The sequence below is a fragment of the Pimephales promelas genome, chromosome 2, assembly GCF_988280905.1.
Source record: "Pimephales promelas chromosome 2, fPimPro1.hap1.1, whole genome shotgun sequence".
Classification (NCBI taxonomy): Eukaryota; Metazoa; Chordata; class Actinopteri; order Cypriniformes; family Leuciscidae; genus Pimephales; species Pimephales promelas.
In genome coordinates this window covers 8,516,286-8,525,003 of record NC_142770.1, presented here as the reverse complement: position 1 = coordinate 8,525,003, position 8,718 = coordinate 8,516,286, and the positions used below count along the sequence as shown (strand labels likewise).

Below are 8,718 nucleotides of genomic sequence, written 5' to 3'. Positions count from 1 at the left end.
ATAAACATTTAACACTTAACTTAAAGTGAGGAAACCCTTTGCCTTAAAATATTAAATAACAAACTTCATGTGCAACTGAAAAAAATAAGTTGCCTGACAATTCCTTGTCAAATGACTTTTTTCAATCACGTATGAAGTTTGTTTATTTCATTTTAATGCAACAGGTTTCCTGACTTTTTTAAGTTAAGTCAGTTGATCACTTTTTACAGTGTAGCAGTCGGGCAATCTGTTTTGAGCTTGTGGTTTTACAAATGTGTTTTTGTGGAGCATGCATCAGACTGTGGGCTCAGGTTAAGACATGGAAAACTATTAAAAAAAGGAAATATATTCATTCAAGGTACAACATGTTGTCTTAATCCAAATCAACAAATGCCTATGAGATCTATAATCACTTCAAAACATGGGTTTAAAAAATATTTACAGTATTGTAGTCATCACTTACAATGCTTTGTGTCATTAAGATCAGACAGGTCAGCGAGTGAAAGGAATTAATTCATGAATATATTAGTCTGTTTGAGCTCATTGGAGTGATGAGATGCTAATTTATGACAAGTGAAGGTTTATTTATAGTCCAAGACTGGTGTAAGCACATCTCTTTAGACTTCTAAGTGAAGGATAGGGATCTTATATCATCTATTTGCAAGCAATAAGAGTCTGATTGTCTGTAGCAAAACCCTGGACTCATGGCCCATTCTGGTACTTAAACATTAAGACCCCACCGTGGAACTGTTTGCTCGGAGAACTCTAGTTTAATTTCTTTAACGTGGACGCGAGAGGAATTGAATCCGTCTGACGTAGACTCAAGAGGGAAATAAAGAAAATAATTGGCTTTTTGGTTTCCAAACAAGAAGCACAACTTCAGCTGAGCAAGACAAATCCAACCTATCCCAGAGCTCATGGGACAGTGGACTAGACTGTTATAGCCAGAAGTTTATTCTCAAACCGAAGACACAATGTAAGTAAAGCACGTTTGATATTGCTTTTTTTTTTAAAATACCATCTACTCAATCCCACTTTTTCTGTACATTTCAGGTCTGATAACTTCATAAAAGTGTGATTACATTGCATTTTCCACAGAAGGAAAAGGAGCTTCAAAGGTCACTAGAGGTTGAGTGAGTACATGTGCATTTCCCCTTAGCGTTCCCCGTTGGATCGCTACACAAATATTGAACTTCACAAACTTTTCTGGCTTTCTAGTCTTGAAACAAATTAAACCTTCAGCACTCAATGGAAGGTCATGAACTTCAAGTTCTCTAAGGTTTAGCAAGGTTCTTGTACAATGTTACTTGTCCTATCTGTCCATATTTTGGTCAGATTCGTCACCTTTGCCAAACCACTCAATGATAGAATGACGCACAAGTCTAGTATACTCAGGGATGCATAGAAAATATTGCTGCTGAGGTGGCCTTCTACAAGACTGCCTCAAAAACTATTTTTTGCTTTCGCTCCATTGGTTTTGATTGAGGTGGCGCAGTGTCCATCCCTTAATCAAACACAATCATGGCATTCGGGATTATTTGAAATAACCAGCAGGTGTAATGGAGTAGGGAAATTAAGTCTGCAGGAAGGCAACCATCCAGGTCCTAGGTTGGCTACCCCTAATCTTATGCATATTTCACTCAAAAATGAAATGAAAATCACGATCAGATCTATCTCACAGTCAATTACAATTCCAGAGAGTTTGAAATTTTAATCACAACGTGTTTGCCCGCGTTCTCCACCAATTTCTCTGGTGTTGTATAGCGATTTACAGGGACTGTCGAGACATATTTTTTAAAAGATACTCTACATCAGTCTATTGTTGTGTTATCATCTATTTCAGATAGCAAACAATTAGCATGTAATTTCTCTAAACCAAACATAAGTAGATGTTTCTTGGCCTAGAATAAGCCCCAAAAGTGATTTTTTTCTAAAAGGTAAAAGACTTATGTGAGATAATGGTGTTAGGTGATGTCCACTTCTTGAGTATTTCTTGGCAGTTTGTTTCTGTGTAGATTATGGGAGTGTGTTAATTCATTGTGGGCATTGTTATGTGTTTGTGCCAGCATGCACAGGTGTTTTGGCTATATGGGTCTTAAATGTTGCCAGAAACGAATTACCTGAAGCCCTACATCTATGAATCTAGACAGATCACTCTTACACATGAATGTTTTTAAACCTTTTCCAACGCACCATTAAGCCTTGGCAAAGAGACTGAAAGGTAATTGCCACTCATTACACGCAAAATCCCAAATAACACACTTTCAGTTGATTGAAAGTGAAGTGGCAGAATTTGAAAGTTGTGTTTTATCGCAAATGGCTTTACTGCCATGGAGATTCACTTGTACATGAAAGTTTTAAAGCAAAATATCCAAAATCATAAGCTATTAGATCGATTCCAGTAACAGCCAATTTGTTTTGTTAATTGTGTTAAAAACGTTTTTATATTTTCTGTCAGTTTTTACAGTAATGTCAACATTTACAGTGTCGATCGTAACTCCAATGTATATGTAAATCTTTGGATTTATTCATTTATATGAATAGATGGGGAACAAGTCATTCTTGTCTGATAAATGTAATATCAGTCCAGATTCAGAACTCAAAGACTCGAATTGGAGCGAAATTCCCGAGGTATCTTGCTTTGTTCCCTCTTTTTTTACTGCTACAGTGGCTGAGCATTGGTCTGTGTCCAGAACAACATGCCGTTTTAACCTCCCTACATGAAAGTATTGAAGCACACAGCTTACTGTAGCGTCCATATTTATGAACCTGCCAATGAAAGAAGAAATTTGAGTGTCCACTGGGTTTTCGGTTAACCCATGGGTTTTCGGTATACTATGTTGGTTATGTATCTGTGCCCACCAACCGTAACAAACAGGAAACATATTTATTAGAACAGGGACAGAAATACAGCCCGACAGTTACAGCTCAAAAAGCATAAACATACAGTAAGTGAAGAAAACACACACACACACTCACATATTAGCAATTTCAAATCTGTTGCCATCAATTAAATTAAATTATCACATTAGACTAATTTTTCTTTACTACAGCAGCTAAATTGTGATGGGTTTTGTGGTTTTTAAGAAATCCAAGATCTGTATATGTGTGTGTGAGAGAAATGGCGGAGTGATGATTTGGTAGGAATACTGAGGCCTTGGGGCAGATTTCTGTTTGTGTTTGTGTGTGTGTATTTCTGCATGATTTGTAATATAATGAAGCCTGAGTTCACACTTGGGCACAGATATCTCCTGGGACAGACAGCGAATGGCTAAAGTCAAAGTTCAGAGCTCGAGTTAGAATGCCCAAACACACAAGTTTTGATGTCTTATTTATGATGCTGTCATTATCAAGGGACTATATAAAGCTTGAGCAGGCTGAGAATGTGATTTTGTGTTGAAGTTCAGGTTACTCACATATTCACACATATTTGTCTAAATTAATATATACACTCACCTAAAGGATTATTAGGAACACCTGTTCAATTTCTCATTTATGCAATTATCTATTCAACCAATCACATGTCAGTTGCTTCAATGCATTTAGGGGTGTGGTCCTGGTCAAGACAATCTCCTGAACTCCAAACTGAATGTCAGAATGGGAAAGAAAGGTGATTTAAGCAATTTTGAGCGTGGCATGGTTGTTGGTGCCAGACGGGCCGCTCTGAGTATTTCACGATCTGCTCAGTTACTGGGATTTTCACGCACAACCATTTCTAGGGTTTACAAAGAATGGTGTGAAAAGGGAAAAACATCCAGTATGCGGCAGTCCTGTGGGCGAAAATGCCTTGATGATGCTAGAGGTCAGAGGAGAATGGGCCGACTGATTCAAGCTGATAGAAGAGCAACTTTGCCTGTAATAACCACTCGTTACAACCGAGGTATGCAGCAAAGCATTTCTGAAGCCACAACACACACAACCTTGAGGCGGATGGGCTACAACAGCAGAAGACCCCACTGGGTACCACTCATCTCCACTTCAAACAGGAAAAACAGCCTACAATTTGCAAGAGCTCATAATTCAGATGGTAGAGTCAGAATTTGGCGTAAACAGAATGAGAACATGGACCCATCATGCCTTGTTACCACTGTGCAGGCTGGTGGTGGTGGTGTAATGGTGTGGGGGATGTTTTCTTGGCACACGTTAGGCTTCTTAGGGCCAATTGGACATCGTTGAAATGCCACGGATTTCTTTAATGCCATGCCATCTCATGGACCCTGGATGTGCCTCCCTCAAATCTCCATCAACTGCAAGATGCTATCCAATCAATATGGGCCAACATTTCTAAAGAATGCTTTCAGCACCTTGTTGAATCAATGCCACGTAGAATTAAAGCAGTTCTGAAGGCGAAAGGGGGTCAAACACAGTTAATATGGTGCTCCCAATAATCCTTGAGGTGAGTGTATACATACACATACGTGTGAGTAGTTAAATTATTCTGTTTCTACTAAATCTTTTATTTACATTTTATTTATTATGCTTATTAAGTCAGCACTTAAAGTCTGATCTGGCTTTAGACATGTCTGAAATGTCTTTATACTATTTAGCCACTTTTTTCTTTGTCTTTTGATTTCTTTTTCTTTTCCTCCTCTTTGCTATCTGAATGGAAAATAGGTTGTCACAAACTCAAAGCAAAAACATGATTCTAAAAGCGGTGTAATTGCCCTGCATCCTTCCCAGCATTCCTTCTGCCATACGTCCATAGGATGCCACAAGCTTTTCTTTCATCCTTCTTTTTTCTCATACTGTGCAGACAATGCAAAGTTTCTGTAGAATAACTGCTGCTATGATTTACTACAATTATCAAAATGTATAATTCAGAGAGAGAAGACAATTAACATAAATAATTAGCATAAATGGCAAATAAAAGAGGCCCCAACACAGACCTTAGGGGAACTCCATATTGATTTTCCATCTAAATATAGTCATGAGCAAATAATGACACATTTTCCCTTTATTCCTTTAACACATTCATCACCTGGACACAGAATCCTGCTAAACCTTCACTGCCGATTGACTTCATCCCTGTGTGCGGTGAATCCTTCGTCTCTATATGTCGTGCTCCACCCCAGGAGGCTTTTCCTTCACCTCTCTGCTCCTCTGCAATTAAGGCTGACAGGACAACTTGCTCTATTCCGCTGATGCCAGTACTTATCAAGACGGAGAGAGAGAGTTCAGGTATGTTCATCTATCAGTCAAGTCCCCTTTCCAACCACCCACCCTGTCTCCATTCATGGCAATCTATCCATTGTTCCTCACTTTTCCTTTTTACATTCATTTTACAACTGCCACATGGGAGACTCAACTGTTATAAATTGACTTATTAGCATGTAGCTAAGCTAGCAGCACAATATTGTAAGAAAAATAAGTGTAAATAGAAAGCACAGAAAACGAATTTTGGTTTAGATAACTTAAAATACGTATGATTGTTTTATATTATAATTATATTAAACTACTTTAATAGTTCACTTCGAGTATTTCGGGAAGGGGTCATCATTTGTTGGAGCGTTCCTGAATTCCTTCATGAAAGGACCTTCCACAGGTCCGTTAGCAAAGGGAACGTGCAATGGTCACTTCAACGAAGTAATTTAATCATTTATGGCCATGTTCTGGGATATAGGGATGCTCTCTTCCAATTGGCATTTGCTTATATGCTGCCGAATAGAAAAGCATTGAATCGTGGGATGCCCCCCTGGGCATGTGCTCAATTGCCCAAATGCTTAATTCAGCCGTCTAAAGAATCTACTTCCTGGTTGGTTCCCTATAGTATAAATGCTTTCGGCATGACGTTCAATATATTTTCTCATGTCAGTCATTCTGTTTCCCACACCCAGCTGTCATAATCAATCCAGTCCTCCTCATTCCCAGCATGCCAGCTGTCCCTGCTGTGTCACTTCCTGGAAATCTTTGTTTTAGTGTCTCTTCCTCTCTTTATCAGTGAATCGATAGTCAACAGAAATGACAACCTGTATTTTGCGTAAAACACTTTATCGTCAAGTCGAAAGAGTCGTGCTGACTGACGCGAGACATACAGTTAGCAATACTCCAGCATCCATTATTAACATCGCCTCTTGTAAACAGTCATTTTATGAAATAGAAATGATTCCTTTTATTAAATCCATTATCAAACCATTTGCACTTCTTTCGGTTATGACTGCAAGTCTGAACTTTTCTATATGACGCCACCCTAATAAATACTCAACTTTATTCCCCACCAGGGATTTTAAACATTTATACGCCAGAGATGGAAATATCACAATAAAAGCTTAAGTATTGGCCGGATGGAGTGAAGAAGAGACAAATGTTATTTGTTTTGGGAGTAAAGCTGAACGGTAGTGCGTTTACAGTATGATAGTGCCCTCTAGTGGCTGTTGGTGTTTGTGTCTGATGTGTGTGCCCATTCAAACGTTGGTTGAGGAGAATAACAATACTGACAGTAAACTGCGACTTTTTATTAATTGTTTTTGAAAAAGATTTGGACAGATGGTCATTTAAAGATTTAGTAAATTAATGTTTTTTTTTTTTTTGCAGTGTGAACTGGCATATTTGACTTGTGTACAAGTAAATGTGGCCAAGAGATAATCTGCTAAAACAGAACAGAACCGTTAGCAAAACCAGTTTTGCTATCAGCTAAGCTAACACTTGCAAATCATTTATGGCATATTTACGTCACAAAGCCATCATTTGATCAAAATGAAATATGTTGCTTGATAAATGAATAATGCTACCCTTTACCCTAACCCTAACAAATTTTTGTTGTCTCTTCTTGTATATTATACAGTTACCTACAACACGGATAAATGGCAGTTTCAGTGCTCGTTTTCAGCGGCACACACATTTCTGGAGCTAATTTGCCAACAATTAAATTTCATTTTACTCTGTGCAGTGGGAGGCCGACTTTCACTGATGTTTGTTAATTTCTTGCTTGGTTTGAGATGATAATTAGCTAAATAAATAAATCACAGTTTCATTTCAGAAACCAAATATTAGAGACTTTGACATTTTATCACCACTTTTAAGTTCCTTCAAACACACCAGTTCTCCTAAAACACAGGAAGTTTGTCTTCTGAAGTCATTTCAGAGGCATTTCAGCTTTACCCGAGAGTTTTCCCGTGATAAAGAGCCACCTTATCATCAAAGTGAATTATTCCCTATGCTTAAAATCACAGTATTGGGTTTGTACGCTTTAAACCAATATGTTTTCTCTTTATGGCTAGAGCATGTGTTTTTTTGGGTCAGCTTAACTTTCATTACTATCTTTATTTTTATGTCCTACAGGGTGGCTCTCATACAGGCAAGTCTCTGCTGTCAATTTGTGAGATGAATAGCAGTTTTTAAGCTGTGCAAACATCTGTTTGATGCCATAAAAATGGGTATGTAAATGCAGCATGTAAAGACAAGGAAGAACAGACAGAGAGAAAGATGAGAATCATGGAGATTGCGTCCAGGTTGTTTTGAGTCAGTCACTTCTGGCCTTATAGTGTACATAAATGGTCAATTATAATACATATACACATGTTATATATGGTTTTCAGTTGCATTAAATATCATGTATTATTGATTTTTAACTTGTTTCTCTCAAGATGTATTATCAAATAATATTACATTTAATAAATGGTCATATATGGCCATATTTAAATCCAAGCAGTGTACCGGGTGGTCCAAAAGACCACATTTAACCCTTGTGCATCAATTAAAAAAAAAGTTACACACAAAAATGTCAGAAAAAACTGCATTAAAATTTAAAGCTTTGGAGCACAGACTTAAGTTTGGTCTCATTTTATATGTTTAAGTTTATGAAAATTATTTATGAACATTATTTTATATAAAATATTTATTTTATGAAACAAGTTGAACTCTAAAACGACTAGAAAATGAAAGGCATAAATCTAAATAAGTTGTGTTCTAAATTTGAGGATGATATCTCAAAAAATAGCTTTCGGTGACAGATTTTCTCCATTGGATGCCGGCAAAACTGGTTCACACAGTAATTGGATTTTAATAATAATAATAATAATAATAATAATATTACTTTATTCAGGACTCAAAAAGAAAGGTCCATAGTACAAAAAACAAAACAAAACAAAAACAAAACACAAAAAAAAAAAAACAGTTACAACAAGCAATAAATAAATATAAAATACAAAGTTCATTACCTTTCATTTTCGATTTTAGATTTGCAGTTGAGTTTTTCTCTCTCAATAATACAAACACACACACATGCACACAAAGACACATATTTTTTATAACACACGTACCAACCACACTTTGACATCCATGCCAAAACACTCACACAATTATTGTTGCATAATTTACCCAATTGCATCATTTTATAGTTGAAAAATGCAGACATTTTTGTCCAAAACCATTGAGAGGAAGTATTTTGTGTACCTAGTGCAAAATGGAAATGAGGGTGAAATAGTAAAATTCCAACAAAAAATGCTTTTATAGAGTGAATTATGACGTTTAAAAAAAGTAAATGCCTGTAAAGTCACAAGTGTAAGTATAAATGTTTGGTTTCATTGGTTATTGAGGATCACAGGATGGGAAACCCTGTTTAAAAGGAGATACAGAAATCATATGATCCATACAAGATTTTATCATTCATATTTTCATCTGATTTAGAAATGTCAGTGTTAAATGAGATCGCTATGTCTCTTGCCTCATTAACCACATCATCACCGCCACCTGCTGGACAGGCTATGTATTACATTTACCCTTGAGCTAGACGTTTCATGC

The 8,718-nt window shown here is 36.9% G+C and overlaps 1 long non-coding RNA gene across 1 annotated transcript; it reads left to right on the top strand.

Moving 5' to 3' along the window:
* Positions 1-51: 51 nt before the first annotated feature.
* Positions 52-7,703, top strand: LOC148995789 (uncharacterized). Its single transcript, XR_016169563.1, has 3 exons — positions 52-1,112; positions 4,968-5,157; positions 7,258-7,703. It is a non-coding gene; the product is annotated as an uncharacterized LOC148995789 (long non-coding RNA).
* Positions 7,704-8,718: the final 1,015 nt, after the last annotated feature.